The sequence below is a fragment of the Bubalus kerabau genome, chromosome 2 (genome assembly GCF_029407905.1).
Source record: "Bubalus kerabau isolate K-KA32 ecotype Philippines breed swamp buffalo chromosome 2, PCC_UOA_SB_1v2, whole genome shotgun sequence".
NCBI lineage: Eukaryota > Metazoa > Chordata > Mammalia > Artiodactyla > Bovidae > Bubalus > Bubalus kerabau.
The window spans coordinates 111,391,532-111,408,431 of record NC_073625.1 but is presented as its reverse complement, the minus strand read 5'-3'; the positions used below and the strand labels follow the sequence as shown (position 1 = coordinate 111,408,431).

The 16,900-nt window shown below is 41.3% G+C and overlaps 1 protein-coding gene across 4 annotated transcripts in view; it reads left to right on the top strand.

Annotated features, from left to right (window-relative positions):
• The window catches only part of GPR156 (G protein-coupled receptor 156), a 109,867-nt gene that overhangs the window by 692 nt on the left and 92,275 nt on the right, over positions 1 to 16,900 (top strand). Inside the window, exon 1 of one of the 4 annotated variants that reach the window (XM_055568301.1) lies at positions 7,234 to 8,343. The exons of 2 other annotated variants lie outside the window; for them this stretch is intronic. The gene's annotated coding sequence lies outside the window, so the exon portion shown is untranslated. Of the gene's footprint in view, positions 1 to 7,233; positions 8,365 to 16,900 lie in introns of those variants that run through there. One more of the 4 variants, XM_055568300.1, reaches the window with a different exon arrangement.

Genomic DNA, 16,900 nt, shown 5'->3' with positions numbered 1-16,900 from the left:
TGGGCAGAGAGTCGCCCGGGAGCTGCAGCATCCTTGTAACTCTATCTGAAACTAGAGGCCACTTGTTAGCTCGGTGTTTGAATGGTGGATATCTTGGTGTACTTGTGGCGCTGCGGAATATGAACTTTGAAGTTTTTCTTTAAATTTGAGTTTTATTGTTATCATTTTAGAATAAGAATCTGTGGGGAAAGACTTCATGGCATGCTCTAACTCTTCCCTTTGTTGGTTTCCTAGGTACCTGCGTGCATGAATAATAGGCAAATTATGTCCTAGCCTGTAATGAAACATCTTTCCTGGTGTAGTCCTTTAACCAGGGTATGGAGGGTAATATCAAATTATTCCATACCTACGTGGTGTGGATTAAAAGCTGGAAAATTTGTGATGTAATTGTATGAGGCAGCTAGGCCTGCAAAGGAAAACTAATTTTTCTCTGCTGCTACTGCTACTGCTAAGTCGCTTCAGTCGTGTCCGACTCTGTGCGACCCCATAGACAGCAGCCCACCAGGCTGCCCCGTCCCTGGGATTCTCCAGGCAAGAACACTGAAGTGGATTGCTCCAGTGCATTTCCTTCTCCAATGCATGAAAGTGAAAAGTGAAAGTGAAGTCGCTCAATCCTATCCGACTCTTAGCGACCCCATGGACTGCAGCCTACCAGGCTCCTCCGTCCATGGGATTTTCCAGGCAAGAGTACTGGAGTGGGATGCCATTGCCTTCTCCTACCAATGGCTAAATGCAGCATAGAAGGCCTCCCTGCAGGCTGGGTAGCAGCCAGGCTTGCAAAACAGTAGCTTCTTCCTTTGCTGCAGTTGGAGCGAATGGATATGGAGATAAATGGCTGAGGATGTGGTAGTACACAATGCAAGGCAGTTTGAGTCTGGAGAATAAAATGCCTTGGCAGGCTTTGCTTGAGTTAGAGATCTCTTGGGAGGCGAGTGGTAGCTCTCTGGTCCCAAATTTGCCAACCTAATTCCACTTCAGGGCCATCACTGTCTCTAGACTGCTCCCTGTATTTCCTCTTCTCTCACTCCAGCTTTTAGCTTCTCCCTGTTCCCCAGTAAAGTCCAGGGTTGAGCCTGGCAGACGTTGAGTTATGGTGGCCTCGGGATAGAGAACTTCCAAGTCTAGTGAAAGCAGAATTGTGGCCCGGGGGAGACTTGGGGTGGGTAGGGTGAAGCAACTTCCTGCCTAGACTTCCAGCCTAAAAGACTCTCAAAATAGTGGCAGAGTGATAAAGACAGAAGGAAAGAGATTCTCTGAGGTGGACAGTAGGTGCTTAACAGTTTATTTCCTGCTCAGAGTTTTAATATTTCCTTTTTTGTTGTTTGACCATAAGGGCATTTCCAGATGGGGTTGGGGGAGTATAGAACTCTGAAAAGTCCCTCCTTCTCCCAAATTTGCATTTCTCTCTACTCCCTTGTAGGTTTTTAGAGAGTAAGTGGGAACAGTGGGGGAGAGAAGAAAGAAGCAGTGAGGCTCTGCCTTCCCACAGAGACAATGGACCATGGACTGACTTGGGCCCAGAAGTTGGATTTGAAAGTTGAAAAGAATGTTCCATTTTCGTTGAAAATCAGAGTCTTTATTATGCAGAAAGGCATTGAGAACCATGACATTCTTATTTAGTTACTGATGAGTTCTGCTTGATAAGGGATTCAAGTCTCTACTTCTCTTTTATTTTCCCTTCCAACATTTTATTGTGAAAAACTTCAGACATACAGAACTTAAATTGAAAGGTGGTCAAGAAACAGATGTGTGAAGGATATTAACATTTTGAGTAGTGGAGGAAAGGATCTTATTCTTCTGACTTTTCCCTAAGAATTCTAGGCATATCTCTTCATTGCTTCCTTTTTCCCATTCTTAAAACGTGTGTGTGCTTAATCGCTCAGTTGTGCCTGACTCTTTGCGACCCCATCGATTGTAGCCTGCCAGGCTCCTCTGTCCTTGGGATTCTCCAGGCAAGAATACTGGAGTGGGTTGCCATGCCATCCTCCAGGGGATCTTCCCAACCCAGGAATTGAACCTGGTTCTCGCTTATTGCAGGCAGATTTTTTACCATCTGAGCCACCAGGGAAGCATAAGTTGGATAATATCACTCTCCTGCTTAACATTCTCCAGTGAAATAAGATCCCTCACACTTTTAATAAAATCCAGCTCTCTACCGGGACTTATCAAAACCCTATGAATCTGGCCTCTTTGACCTCATATCTTTCCCCTCACTTTACTGTCTTCCTTGCTCTTTTCTGCCTGAACACTCTTCCCTCAAATATTTACACTGCTTCTTTCCTCAGTTCATTCAGCGCTCTTTTCAAATGTGACCTCCTCCATCAGGTCTTCCTTGACCACCTAATCCAAAACCATGCTTTGTCACTCCCTGTCCTCTGACCCTACTTTAGTTTTCTTCACTACATTTACCATTACCTGGCATTGAATAGTATGTCTCTTTCTTTATTAATCATCTCTATATTCCACCCCTCAAATGTAAGCTTCATAAGGACAAGAAATTTTTTGTCTTATTCACAGCATATTGTAAGCAATTAATAAATTAATAAATAATTGTCGAATTAATTAGATAATTAAATGACACAGATAAGACATTGCCTCCCATAAGGGTGGCATAACCCTTGGTAAAATACTAGAAGTCCTTGTAAGTGATTCAGGTTAATCAATATTTTATAGGTAAATGATGATCCTGGAGATAAGTAGCCACTCTTATCCCCACAGTGCTTTGAAGTTGAATCCTATGTTAGAAGCTGCGCTAGTTTTGACAAACCCTCATCCCAAACAAGATATAAAAAATTTCAATCCTAGAAATTTTCTGCATGCCCCTTTCTAGTTACCCACCCCCCCCCAGAAGCAACCTTTGTTATGATTTCTTTTATCATAGTTTTGCTGGTTCCTGGACATCATATAAATGCATTCACACAGTATGTACTTTTATGTCTGCCTTCTTTTTTCTCAGCACAGTGTCTTGAGATTCATCCTTGTGGTTGTATATTAATTGTTCATTTCTTTTTATTCCAAGATGGTATTCAACTGTATGAATATCTACTTTTTATTTACCCATTCTCTTATTCATGGATACTTGGGTTGTTTCCAGTTTGGGGGTATTTTGAACAAAGCTGCCTTGAACATTTTATAGAGTCTGCCTCATTTTAAGTCCTATGTACTTTATGTGAAAATCTTCATGCCACCAGTGCTGAGAGAAAGATGGCAAGATTATGGTGGCTGTACCCAATATGGAACCTGCCTGTACCCCAGCAAGCGCCTTCTCCAGACAGCCCCACTGGGTGCTGATCTCTCTCCCACTGCAGAGGGGGAGCACTTGAAAAATGCGTGTCCAGGCAAATTGGGGAGCCCTCAAGCATGCTTTCAGTGTTTCTCAGTCCCTAAAAGAGACTGTAGAATGCTGCTGCCATTGCTGTTGTATTCCCTGCCTCCTCTCAGCTCCCCATCCCAGTACAAATTGACTCTAATCAGCCACTGAGCATTCTGCTCTCAAGAGGTTTAAATATTTAAGAGTAAGAGTCTTGTTCAGAGCCTGATAAAATATTTATGTGTTTCCATGGGGCATTGGTTTTCATCTAGGCTTCTCAAGGTGTTTTTCGGAGACACTTGTCATAATCATGAGCTACTCAGACAGAGATAGATGATACAGCCAGAGAACATTGGTAATACTGAACCCATCTTGCAGAGTGCCTTGCTTTCTAGGGATGGGGGAGAATGAGCATACAGAAAAATGGGCATTAATAGTATCTGGACCAGGAGACAGGCTGACAACAGTGACTTGGAAAAAGCAGAGTCTGTTAATGGAGTTCCCCTGAGGGTGTGAGCCCAGAGGGATGGTAGAAAGGAGCTTGTCAGCATGAGGAGGAATCGATTATTTTAGATGGAATGCATTCATCCCAAGTAGAAGAATAAAGGAATAAGCCTTTAAAGGACACAGTTCCTTTGACACCAAGGTAGACAAGGCCTGTATAAGATAGCTATGCTGAGTGCTATAATTAAGTCATCACACCTGCTATGAAAATATGGGAGAAGGAGTGGAGGCTAGCGAGTGTTTCCAGGTTGGGGGAGAGAACTAGCTATCTCAGGAGAAATTGTTATTTTCTTCTCCAAGGAAGAAGTGCTTTTTGAGTCAAGTTCTGAAGGAGTTATGGCTCTCTGACTGGCAGCTGTGTGGCGTGGGAGGGCATTTCCAGACAGAGTAACTTGAGCAGACATTCGAGTCAGGGCTGTAGTGCTGGTGTGGCCTGAGTAAGGTGAAGAGGGGGTGTCAGGGAGGGTTAGGGCAGGTTTGCAGTAAGAGATAAAGCAGGAGAGCTAAAAGCCAACTTGTAAAGGACACAGGAGCATGGACTTTAGTCTGTTTGTTGAAGGGAATCATGTAACTTTTGATTAGGTCAGATTTTGAGCAATTCTTGAGCGGTGCCTCTAGCCCAAGCAAGGCCTTGAGGTCTGCTTATGTCCAAGGCACTTCCAGAATATTCTGCTGCGTCCAATCCAGTCTAGAGCCTTTGTAAAATCTACTCTAAAGGATGTAAACAGAAGGAGGTCAGATTCATTCAGTATACTCCTGGGACTAGCCAGAAACAGGTCTCATCCATCACACAAATACTCCAAGTCAAACTGAATTCATAGGCTGTATGCTGCATCCTCTGATGGGTTGCAGGCAACAGAGGACCAAGTGATGAGACAGGCACACCATCGCTACAGAATTCAGACTTGCTTTGACCCGGCTACTGGGCAGTGACTAGAGAGGCAACTGGTAACAGAGGATTGAGGCCGTGCAGATTGACAACCCATAGACAGGACTGTTGGGCCACCTACCACATGTGTTCCCTTCAGATTCCTATTCAGAAGTGCCTCAGGATGTTTATTTTAATGAATAATGAAAATAGGGAGGGAGGAAGGGGTGTGAAACCTCTCCATCATCTTCGCTTTATGATGTTTGTGATAAAGAAGAGATAAGTAGAAGTGATGGTCCTGGGGAAGTCAGTCCTCAGCGCAGCAGTGAGGAACTTTGCCTATGTGTAGATTAGCTGCAGAGCTCTGGAATTCTGATGGGGAGAAGCAATTTCTTGGTGTGAGGACAGAAAAAGGCATGGAGGACCCCATAGAGAAACTTCATGATTCTGCCCAGGGTCTTGCTGTTTGTAACTTTTCTCTTGCGGTGGTGGGTACATGTTCCAGAGTGACATTGGAAACACCCAGAAGAGAATGCACTGGGCCTTCCCATTGCCTTCTGCCTATGTTGGAATGTCAGCCTCTCAATCAGCACTGTCAGCTCCCATCCTGATTTTCCCAGGGTAACTGGGAAGACCCTCAGAGAGGAGGCAGAAGCGAAAGTCTTAACTAGGGAAATAACAAGACTTCAGACTAACAATATCCTTCAATATTTAAGACATTCTTAGTTTTCTGCATGAAGTGAAATCTCCCAAGGGCCATGTTTGCTGTGTATTTCCTCCGAACAGGTGAAGAGGGTTCATGCTTAACTGAGTGCCTTCTCGTAATGGACATTTCAGTGATTGTATGTTGTTCCCTGGCCTGCTTTTGGATGTTGTTTGGAGATTGGAGTAAAAAGGGAACAGGAAAGATGATGGCAGGAGACAGGAAAGGGAAGAAAGTAGTGACTGGCTGGGGTCCTGGGTACCCGATTATCTGCAAGTGAAAGACTGGGACAAAAGAAGATCAAATAACCACCCACGGGAATCTTTATGTGCAAATATTGCTGACTGCCAAAGTCAGTTGTGAAGAGAAAAGAAGGGCTGAGACATGAGGCTGCTCTCAGTCAGTCTGAGGAATATTAATACACATAGCCACACCACAACCATGCAGATCCCAGCAGTAATATACTGTCCAAACCCCTTCACACTTCCATCACGTTCTCTCATATTCATTTATAATATTAGTTATGTATGTGAGATATTTGTAAAGATATACAAATGCAGACCTACTTTAAAAAGTAAGTATAAAGAAGCATTCTAAAATATTAGCAGCAGTGGGATTATGAATGATTATTTTTCTCTTTTTCTATCTGTATTTCCCATGATTGCTATTATAAGCATGGATTTCTATGATACTCAGTAAAACATTAAGTAAAATAATCTTTCAAGGGACTCAGTACGAAGAAAGAAGAAAAGGCATACGTGGAGGACAGTTAGGATTTTACCAGAATAGAAAAAAGATGTTGGAAAATGAATGAAAATCACAGAAGTGATTTTGTCAGGAAGACGGAGGGGAGAGTAGGTGGAGATTAGTAATGTTTTCTCTATTTACTGTTATTTACTAGACTTGTTATAATGAGTGTGTATTACTTTTATAATTTAAAAATGCAATAAATTTAAAATATAAAAAGAATTTATTGAGACTATCATTTACAAGTAATACCAGTGGAGTGTATAGTCACTTTCAGGCTGCTAACTTCTGCATATTTTTTGTTCATTGTTGAATATCATGTATTTCTTGCTGCCCCACCCCCACCCCCCACCACCCCCCCTGCCAAGGATCTGGAAGCTTTTATCAGCATGAAGCCAAATTGCCAACACTCTGCCAAATGTCACACCTTCAAGGCCTTAATGCCATTCTCTGGGCGACAACTGGAAGTCCCATAATCGGCTTCCAGTGGTCCACCAAGGTGCTAACACAGAGCACTTCGCAACTGGACAGCAGCATCTTTCCTAGAGTTTAATATTTATTCCTGAAGCTGCCAGGCCATCCTTATACATCACATCTCTGAAATATGAAACTGGAGGCAACAAAAGCTGTCAGTAGCTGGAGTAGTGGGATTTTTCCAGACAAAACACTGTTCTTCTCTCATTCAGCTTACTGACTCGAGCAGCCTCTTGGGAACCTCTGCGGCTGAGCTTCTGGAGAGGTGGATGTACTTTTCATTTCACAACCACTGGCCTTTTCCAGAGACACTGTCGAGTCTGTGCTTTAATCGGCTCCTTCTGAGGAACAGGTAGTGAGGCCTCTCTCCAGGAACAAAAGTTGCTGCCTACCTCTGTGTACCAGGATCAATTTAAAGCAAATGCTGGAGAACTGTACCATCCACTGGCATTACTTGTAAATAATAGTCTCAATAAATTCTTTTTATATTTTAAATTTATTACATTTTTAAATTATAAAAGTAATACTCATTATAACAAGTCTAGTAAATAACAGTAAATATAGAAAACGTTACTAATCTCCACCTACTCTCCCCTCCGTCTTCCTGAAAAAAAAAATTTCTTCTGTCCTTTTCTACATTCAAACCTAGGTATTTTCTATTTCATATGTAAATGGGATCATATAATACCAGTGACTTTATGTTTCATTTTATTTATTATATTAAGTACATTACTATAGGTACATACATATAGTTGATCCAATTTTTAACAACTACATATATTCCTTTGGAGACATAATTTTTCCCATTATTTTTGTATTGATAGATATTCTAGGTTATCCTCCAGTGTTTTTTCTTTTAAACAAAACAAATTATGCTACAATAAATATTCTACATTTATCCTTACACTTTGGTTTTTATTTCCATAGGAAAATTCCCCAGATTGGCATTTCTGGGTCAAATGGAACACACACAATTTTCCTGCTCACTGTGGGTCTCCCCTCCAGCAGCCTCCCTCCTTTTGTCTTGCTCTCCACTCTCCCACCGCATTTCTTCAGGGGAGCCTGTGTATGTAGGCAGGAGAGCCCTGCAGTGAGAACTCATCCTTGCCAAGTGTGGATTATATCAGCTCGATGGGGAGCAGGGTCTGCTGTGTCTTGGTTGCATTGTGTGTCTATTGCTTCTGGTTGGCTAGACTGTTTACAGTTCCCCTTGTTCATTTATTCCATGCTGAGGAATTATCCATGGTCTTCATCTGTGGCAGGAGCAGCCCAATCAGTGGGGAGGGAGGCGCTTTCAGAGAGAAAAGGTTGTTACAGTGCTTTTTCACAATGCCAAATCTGCTATGTTTTTATGTCCTTTCCTTAATAGTTGGATTGAGAAAAGTTCTTTGATTCCATCCCAGTCTTCTCCCTCTATTTTGAGGGATTTGGGGATTTTTATGAGTATATAGTCAATCAACTTCAGCTGATTACTTGACATGAGGATAACTAGTTGAGAAGGTAGGGGTCTTACACCTTAAGGATCAGTGCCACTCAACAGATGTAAACATTTTTAAACAAGTGATTTTACTTAGCCTGGTATGAGTAGTGAGCTTCCCAGGACTACTTGGTTTTCATTTTTAGTTTTGCTCTTGTTTGCATGTGAAAATTCAGTCTAGCTTTCAAGACTGGAAAGGAGCAGGATTCTTCACCACACCAGGGCTAGAGAAAATATCAGAGAAGCATTAAGGGAAGCCAGTGAGTATGAACAAGGGAAATGTAAGTAATGAACTGCCAAAGTAGCAAGAAGTATATGGGGTTTTTAAATCCTCAGCTGCAGGCTGCTGTGTGGGTCTATGAGCTCTTGGACATGCTATGGAGATCTGTGATCCTCTAATTCTGTGTTCAGAATGCAAACATTAGCTAAGTCATCCTAGATGACTTCAAAATTATTAAGTCCTGTGACAGACATTTTTCTGTTGGCTTCTATAATACATGCTGCAATTTTTGGTTGGTAGCTTTGAAATGAATTTTTATGTCCTAGATTGAAAACTAAAGAAAGAAAAGAAAACCAGAATAGAAGTTATTGTCGTTAATTTCTAAGAAGAAATTTTAACTTTCATTTGGACATGTATAAACCTGAAGAATAAGCATCATTCTTTGTATTAATACATACTTTTTCATCAACTTTTCAGATATGTACTGATGGAGTAAAAATGATAGTTAATAATTGACTATAGTCAGTCACTATAATAGGTTTGTCTCATAACTTAGGGATTCTATAATGTATCTTAATTGGTCTCAGAGTTAATAGTAGGATAGTTATATTTTATACTGTTTTCATTGTGATTTGAATCTCTAAAGATTATCTTTAAACAGTTTGTCTCCTCAGTTAAAAAAAAAAATTAAGGTGAAACATATTATAAGACATTAAGCATCTGCTTCTACCCATAATGAACCATCTGGTAGTAGACTGTTGCTCCCACAGGGGACACCTGGAAAATCCAGATTTCCATAATCTGTTTAAAGGCATAAAAGACCTACTAATGCGTTGCTTGAGATCTAAAACCTCAGAAAGAAGAGAAATTCATTGAGTGCCCCACATTCTGGGTTGCATTTTTCCTTGAGACATTTGCCATTTGTTAAGTAGCATGTGAGGAAAAGCTAAGAACCCAAGCAAAAAGAAGCTACTGAGAATCAAAGAAGCTGAGCAGAACATTCTGCAGCCTGATAGAGCTGGGGAGGGAAAAAAGGGGGAATTCAAGGACACTAAATGAGCTGGGACATAGAGGTCATGATCATGGAAAGAAAAGAGACTCAGAGGAATTAGTGCAATAAATTTGAGCCATTTTCCTTACAAGTCATTCGCCAATGTATAAGTAGCACAGTTGTTGTTATTTAGTCTCTAACTCATGACAGGCTGTTTTGCTACCCCATGGACTGTAGCCTGCCAGGCTCCTCTGTCCATGGGATTATCCAGGCAAGAATACTGAAATGGGTTGCCATTTCCTTCTCCAGGGGACCTTCCCAACCCAGGGATTGAACCCACATTTCCTGCATTGGCAGAGCAATTTTTTACGTCTGAGCCACCCGAGGAGCCCAAGTAGCACAGACCAAGGATTAAAAAAAAGCCAAACAGAAAGCAATGCTAAAAAGCTAAACTCATCAGAGCTAGTGCAATCTTACTGTGCTGGGGAGATTAAAATGGGAGTGTTGGGTCCACCAAAGTGGAAGGGCCTGAAAAACACTGATGGTTAATTTCATGTGTCTCTTTGTATCGCCCATTATTTTGGAGGTATATCTGTGAGAGTGTTTCTGGAAGAGATTAGCAGTTGAATTAGTGAACTGAATAAAGCAGTTGGCCCACCTCAGTGTGTGACAGAACCTTATTGAGAGAAATTTAAGAAGACCTAAATAGACGGAGAGATACATCTTGTTCACAGGTGGTATGGATTGAATGTTTGTGTCCTCCCCAAAATTAATAGTTGAAATCTAGTCCCCAGTGTGATGATATTTGGAGACTGGGCCTTTGCGAGATGATTAGGTCAGAAGGATAGGGAAACCTTCATGAATATGATTAGTGCCCTTATAAGGAGAGGCCCGAGAGCTGAATAGCTCTCTTTCCATCATGTTAGGGTATAACAAGAAGTCAGCTATCTGCAGACTGGAAGAGGGCTCTTACCACAACACAGTCATGCTGGCACCATGAACTTGAACTTCAAGCTTCCAGAACTGTGAGAAATAAATTTCTGTTGTTTATAAACCACTTTTAATCTATGGCATTTTTTAAATAGCAAGTGAACTGAAAGACAATGGATTAGAACATTATTATTAAGATGTTAATTCTCTCCTAACTGATCTATAGATTCAATATAATGCCAATCAGAATCCCAGATGACCGTTTTATAGAAATGATAATCTCATTTTAAAATTCCCTGGAAAGTGTGCACTGTCTAGAATAGCCAAAACAACTTTCAAAAAAGGAACAAAATTGAAGGATTATCACTCCTTGTTTTTTATTTTGAATTCAAGAGTGGTTTCACAGGTGTATGGATATGTCAAAATTTATCAAATTGACATTTTAAATATTTGCAGTTTAATGTAATTTATACCTCAATAATGGAGAAGGAAATGGCAGCTCACTCCAGTATTCTTGCCTGGGAAATCTCATGGGCAGAAGAGCCTGGCAGGCTACAGTCCATGGGGCTGCAAAAGAATCAGACAAGACTTAGTGACTAAACAACAACAACAATACCTCAAGAGAGCTGTTTAAAAGCTAATAGGAAAATGGGATAAAATACAATTGCAAAATATTTTAAAATACCAAAAAAAGAACATAGGACAGATTGGGAAAATAAAACAGTGACATAATAAATTTTAACTCGTTTATGTCAGTAATTCATAAGAATAAATAGAATACTCCAACTAAAAGACAGATTATTGTACTAGATAAAGAGTAGACATATTAAAAAGGATTATTAAAATATTTTAATTGGTGACAGAGTTTTTCATAGCTTTCATCCTTTTAATGCATCATGCTTTACTTGTGGGTAGCCACAAGTATTTGATTTATGAGAACAATATAAATAGAAACCTTAATTTAAAAAAAGTTTTATCCCTAGCTTCACCTGAGTTGTGATTTGAAATGAGCCTCCTCACTGGACATGAATGGGGTTTATAGGAGAGGTTGACATGGGCTATGATTCCCCCTTCTGATTTTATATGTAAAATATTACATATTTGTACATGTTTTTCAGAAGAGGGTCAATAGTTTTCATCAGTATTTCATGTCCAAAGAACTATTTAAGAATTATGGTTTGAAGAATGAATAAATTGAGTACTATTCTAGGTGTCTAATTTCTCAGTAGTATGTCTCTGAGATTAATTTTTAGTGAATAATTCAAATTCAAGTAGACTTAGATTCTCATGGTATGAATGCCAAATCAACAGGTGCAGCATCACCTGGGAACTCACTAGAAATGCAGATTCTCAGGCCCTACTGAATCAGAAACTCTGGTGATAAGGGCCTGCAATCAGTGTTTTTAAAGGCATTTTCTAGGTGATTCTGATGTGCACTAAAGTTTGATAACCACTGGGTTAAACTGTTCTTAGAAAAGCCTATTCTGTACCCCATGCTTCCAAGCCAAATTTAGGACATTTTGATAAGGAAGTGGCTGCAGACTGGAGAAGGCAATGGCAGCCCACTCCAGTATTCTTGCCTGGAAGATTCCACGGCGGAGGAGCCTGGTAGGCTGCAGTCCATGGGGTCGGACACGACTGAGCGACTTCACTTTCACTTTTCACTTTCATGCATTGGAGAAGGAAATGGCAACCCACTCCAGTATTCTTGCCTGGAGAATCACAGGGACAGGGAAGCCTGGTGGGCAGCTGTCTATGGGGTTGCACAGAGTCAGACATGACTGAAGCGTCTTAGCAGCAGCAGCAGCAGCAGAATGAACAGTCTGCTGTTAATAGCTTGCATTTTCCATCTTTTTATCCTCAGAGAGCCTGTATCACTCTTACACAGTGTCTTGGGTTGCACAACAACACTGAACAACATTTCAGAGAAATCCAGTGTCTAGATTAAAGTGGAATTTGGAGAGACAGCATATAGAGTGAAAAGTGAAAGTGTTAGTTGCTTAGTCTTGTCAGACTCTTTGCGACCCTGTGAACTATAGCCTCGGAGAAGGCAATGGCACCCCACTCCAGTACTCTTGCCTGGAAAATCCCATGGACGGAGGACCCTGGTGGGCAGCAGTCCATGGGGTCGCTAAGAGTCGGACACGACTGAGCGACTTCAATTTCACTTTTCACTTTCATGCATTGGAGAAGGAAATGGCAACCCACTCCAGTGTTCTTGCCTGGAGAATCCCAGGGACGGGGGAGCCTGGTGGGCTGCCGTCTATGGGGTCGCACAGAGTCGGACACGACTGAAGTGACTTAGCAGCAGCAGCAGAACTATAGCCTGCCAGGCTCCTCTGTCCATGGAATTCTCCAGACAAGAATACTGGAGTGGATAGCCTTTCCTTTTTCTAGGGGAATCTTCCCTACCCAGGGATTGAACCCAGGTCTCCTGCATTGCAGACAGATTTTTTACCAGGTAAGCCACCAGGGAAGCCCACAGCATATAAGTTCACTCACAGAAATTCTAACAAAAAGACTTTTCAGGGATGAGTCCCATTAATTCCAAGAGCCTTGGACCTCTGCTTCTTTTGAGGAATTGGACATTGCTTTCTCAATAGACTGAACCTCACTGTTTTCACAGCTGTGTGGCACCTTCACAAACTTCTTTTGAAGGAGTGTTCAGTATTACCATGGCTCTATTTGAAAGGTAGATTAATGAATTCACACAGCTTATGTTCTGGATACCCAAAAGGGCTGAGGTTTCAGCTATAGCAGCATAAAACTTGAGCCATCCAAAACCAGCCCCTGAAACCTTCAAATGATCATTCCGTCTGGTCCTTCTGTTGCCTGAAGCTTGATTTGTATGACACCTTACTGTTTCGCTGATGAGAAATAGCATAGAGCACTTCACAGCAGTTCTCATTAAAGGAGGGCAGCCAAGTGGAATTCATTCTTGGCTCTTAGTAGTTTTCAAATGAGAATTTTATTGCATATTAATGAGCACTAATTGACATTTGTGACTGGTTTTTATGGAAATCATGCATGTATAATTTGCATAATAGTACCTTCTAGGTAACAGTGCAACTCTGGGAAGTTGGTGAGGGTTTTAGTATGTTGCTTTTTTTTTTTTTTTTAATTCCCAACTCCAGTCCCTGGCAATAGTGTGGAATATTAACAGGTCTCTAAGATCCATCTATAAAACAGTGGTGACTCACGCCCAGTTCATGTGGTTGTGCCAGTTTATACCCAAGAGTTCAAAAAAAGTCAGCAAACCACATCAGGGCAGGAGCAGAAGATGCTCCTACAGTAGTCAGGGGGATTTTCCAGCCCTTCTGTATGAATCAAACCTGTTTCTGCTGAGTTATAGTAGTATCTAGATGTCCTGAGGGTTGTTCCCAGGAGTATAGTACTCTTATAAAGTTTAGAGTTTTCTAAACATCTCTGGGTTCACATCAACACATATGTACTGATCACCTGCTAAGTATCAGGCACTGTGTTAGGTGCTAGAGCAAAACCTCATTGTCTTGTTCCCTGTTGCATTCCTAGCTCTTAGCATAGTGACCAGGACACAATAGTTGATCAATCAATATTTATTGAATTATTGAACATGGTCTCTACTATCAGGGATCTATAATTTCATCTTACAAAATCTGATTTTACATAAAATACAAAGATCATTACTCTTCCTGTTAGAAGAAACAATGATTAAGAACTCAGGATTCCATTAGAAACTTTATAACAAGAAAGATCTATAACCTTGATTATATGACCCAAGTCTTCTGTACAGATGACCCTTTCCTCTACTCTGGAGATGAAAGAAGCCAGTACTTATTGACAGTCTAGTATATTAGTTATGTTTACGAACATCTTGGATATCATATGACTTAATCATCAACAAAACCTATGAGGAGGCAGCTGAAGAATTGAAGTTAAGTGACTAACTTAAGGCACCATAGATGGAAAATGATGGAGCTGAGATTTAAATTCAGCCTTGGCTTTGCCCATTGTAATATCACTCATTATTCCAAGTAGTCCAAGGATGTGTGAAATGAAGCCAAACTCCATGTACTGAGATGGAGGCTGAATTGGCCCAGGGACCCTGGGGTGTGCCCTGCATTCAGTTGACCTACTGTTTACAGCAAACCTGGTGCTTACAGCAGTGTTTTTCAGGTCCTATGGGGGACCCACTCCAATAGCCAGTCTGATTCATTCTAATTCTACCAAGAAGCCAGAAATGTTTAAACACTGTAAGCAAAGGGAGAAATCAGGTTCACTGGAAGAAAAGTTACAAGTTAATATCAAATTTAAAAGTTGAGTATATTCTTCTCAACTTTGCTGTTTGTTAACTTCTGCTCTTTGTTAATCTTGAGCAAAAATGTTCTCCAGATTGTGGAGAAATCACTGACTATGAACTGGGAAGCCCTGGAGAGGAGAGGCTTTATAACACAGGGATTAGGAAAGAATGGTGGTGTGGTCCAAGAATTAATACAGAGCCCCATGATCCAAAAGCTTTGTTTCCGCTAAGTTTCAAATTACAGTGGTGAATCAAGTCCACTCTTCTTCCTCCCATCCTGTCCACCTCCCACCTCTGCCAAGGACATCCAGTCATTCCCTTCTGCTTCTAAAGCCGCCTAAGAGGGATGTGTTTGAAGCAGCCGTCTCTTCTCCCCTTGCTCTTCCCTCTGGTGAATCAAGATTCCCTGCACAGCCCTGCTTCAGGGTCCTAGGGATGATTACTCAGAAACCATGCAAGTATGTGGAAAACTTAATTGGAGGCACTTCAAAGGCTTTACAAGGGAACTTTTATCATTTCACCCTCTTTTATAAGGCAAATCTGTGAAGCAGATTAATTCAGTCCATTTTACATTTTGGGGGAGAAAACGTGCATGTTCCCAAACTTATACTGTCCCAGGAGAATGGTCTTTCGTCTTCCACATTGTTCCTTTTCTCTCTCAGACTTCCTCCACAAATGTCTACAGCCCTAGAGCTGTTATCCCTGTGGCCCGGCCTCTCCAATTGCCTACACTGGTCCTGCACACATTCTGTGTATTCAAATCAAACTTGCCTTCCTTCTGGTCACCATTCCCATCTGGTACTCCCCATATACACACACACTCTCCATCTTCCCTTCCCCAAGTCCAGGCCTTTGCTCAGATGTTCCATATACATGAAAGGCTAACTATAGTTTCCTTTAAAGTCCTTTAGCTCAGTTGGTAAAGAATCCACCTGCAATGTAGGAGACCCCAGTTTGACTCCTGGGTTGGGAAGATCCATTGGAAAAGGGATGGGCTACCCACTCCAGTATTCTTGGGCTTCCCTTGTGGCTCAGTTGGTAAAGAATCCGCCTGCATTGTGGGAGACCCCGGTTCGATCCCTGGGTTGGGAAGATCCCCTGGAGAAGGGAAAGGCTACTCACTCCAGTATTCTGGTCATGGGGTTGCAAAGAGTCAGACATGAGCAACTTTCACTTTCACTTTCAAAGTAATATAGAAAAAGTGCTGAAGTTGGGAGACCAGAGCTCTGTTCCTACACTCACAAGGTGATCCTGAACCTCCCAACCTCTGTGAAGCACTTTTCTGGCCCATAAAATGAAGAGATTGGACTTTATTATGTCTAAGATTGCTTCCAGCTCCAGCCTTCTTTCCCTGACTGAACTGTCTGTTCACATACATGGAATATTTTCCCATCATGATCTCATGTTCATGCTCTCTTAGAATTTACAACAGTGAGCCATCTTCTGTGTTGTAGATCTGTGTGGCGTGTGATCTTTAGGAGAGCTTTAATCTCTTCTGCCCTGCTTGTACCTGCCTGTTGTCCTCACGAAGAGCCGTTGTATGTTCAGGAAATAGAAATGAATTTTACTGCTAATGTAAGTGACCCATATTCAGCATGTTTGTAAATCTGCTAGCAGAATGCAATACAGTGCAATCAAAAACAGCTAAAATGCATTTTGCATTCCCTGCTGTTTATAATTATCCATGTATCTGCTGCCTACATTAACATAGTTAATGGGGAGGTACTACTTCAGACAATATTAGCGCCAGAAGGTTAGTGCCAGAAGGAACGTTAGTGAATATCTAGTACAATACTATTGGGGCTTCTCTGGAGGCTCAGTGGTAAAGGATCCACCTGCCAGTGCAGGTTCACGGGTTTGACTCCTGGTTCAGGAAGATCCCCTGAAGTAGGAAATGGCAACCCACTCCAGTATTCTTGCCTGGGAAATCCCATGGACAGAGGAGCCTGGCGGGGCTATAGTCCATGGATTTGCAAAAGAGTAGGTCACTACTTAGGGAGTAAACCACATATTGACTAAACAACAGTGCTCTTGGTGGTGATTTGAATATTAATTTATAGTCAATTTTTTATTTAATTTTTTAAAATAATTTTTTATTAATTTGCATGTGGTTCTGACTTACCTCTTCTTAGTGGATAATCTGAGGCTGAGATACTTCAAACAATGTATCTATTTGTTCACATTGGGTGGAAATATCCCTATTACTTCAGTTGTCCCTTCTCCTGTTTTTAATATAAAGCGTGAAATGGGTTGAAAAATGAAGAGGTAATGAAATCCGGACAAAAGGAAATTAGTCATAGGATAATAAAAATGAGCCAGAAATGCCTAACACTGCACAGTAGCTGTAAGTGAACCACATATTTGATTCCAAGCATCCCGGCAGCCAAAAGAGAAAGA